Below are 1,579 nucleotides of genomic sequence, written 5' to 3'. Positions count from 1 at the left end.
AGGTATCAGCCTGGGAACGGTTGCCCCTGCCAGTGTGTCAGCAGAAGTTAGCAACCTGCTCCGCGCTCCGAGCCAGGTGACGGGCCGAGTGTCTCCCGGGAAGGAGGATAAACAGCAGGCTCACGGTGGTGGCCTGGCCACCAGTAACAACCTGTCCCCATCCTTAGAGGCACAAGGATTTTGAAATGCCAGGCCCCTCCCCCCCCTTTTATTCCCTGCTTTGTCTGCAGGAGCTCCTGGCCCTAGAGGGAGAATCACTGGGCACCACACTGCCCCTTGTGGCTGGGGCTGGGAGTGCTGGAAGTCACAGGCTAAGTTTCTGGGATTCCTAGAGCCCAGTCTCACGCCCACCCCCTCCAGCTCAGCCCTCTGACACCTGGGCACACACAGGGCCATGCACACCACACAGCTGAGGTTAGAGCAGAGAGATTCTGGGCCACCATCCAGGCCTACCCCATAATGTGTAGTTTCTACCCTGCACAGCTGTCAGTGAGTACCCCAAGTACTGTCATGGGGCAAAATCTGGGCTACGAATCTCTCTGGATAGGTTGCAGGGTAACCGCGTCTCTCTGAGCCTCAGTTCCCATGTCTGTACCACACAACTTAGGCTTGATATTGAAGATTCTTCCAGTTTAAATATGCTGTGGGTCTTTTTAGGTACCTATTGCAAGGGCCATATTCAGTGAAATGTGTCAGTCGCTCAGTTGTGTCTGACTCTTTGCGACCTCATGGACTGTAGTCCGCCAGGCTCCTCTGTCTGTGAAATTCTCCAGACAAGAATACTCGGGTAGGTAGCCATTCCCTTCTCCAGGGGATCTTCCGAACCAGGGATGGAACCCAGGTCTCTAAAGCTGGCATCTTGGGAATTTCCTGGTGGTCCAATGGCTAGGACTCAGCATTTTTCACTCTCTAGTTGTGTCCCATGGGTTCCAGAGCATGTGGCCTCAGTAGTTGTGGCGCACGGGCTTAGTTACTCTGCTGCATGTGGGGTCTTAGTTCCCCAACCAGGGATGGAACTCTTGCCCCCTGCATTGCAAAGCAGGTTTTTAACCCCTGGACCACCAGGGAAGTCACTGCGTCACACTTGAATAAAATCCAAAGCCCCCCAAAGAGACGGCTCTACGGCCCACCAAACATGACATGTGCCCTGCTCTCCCTCCGACCTTGTCTCTCATCATCTCTTTCATCCTTTCTTCTGTTCCAAGGACTCTGGCCTCCTCGTAATCCCTTGAACACACCAAATAGGCTTCTGCCCCAGGGCTTTGCTAGTGCCCGTCCCTCTTCCCCCTATTTTCTCAACAACTCAATCCTCCACTTTATTGGGGTCCCTGGCCAAAGATCACCTCTTTTGGGGGAGTCTTTCTTGAAATAGTAACCCCTCCCTAGTCCTTCTAATATTCCCTTCTCTGTCCTTCCCTGCTTTCTTTTTCCTCAGGTTACTCATTGCTTGGGCTTCCCTTGTGGCTCAGCTGGTAAAGAATCTGTCTGCAATGCGGGAGACCTGGGTTCAATCCCTGGTGTTGGGAAGATCTCCTGGAGAAGGAAAAGGCTACCCACTCCAGTATTCTGGCTTGGAGAA

Source organism: Bison bison, unplaced genomic scaffold (genome assembly GCF_000754665.1).
Source record: "Bison bison bison isolate TAMUID 2011002044 unplaced genomic scaffold, Bison_UMD1.0 scf7180017864487, whole genome shotgun sequence".
Classification (NCBI taxonomy): Eukaryota; Metazoa; Chordata; class Mammalia; order Artiodactyla; family Bovidae; genus Bison; species Bison bison.
The sequence above is the reverse complement of the archived record's forward strand: the minus strand, read 5'-3'. Positions refer to the sequence as shown.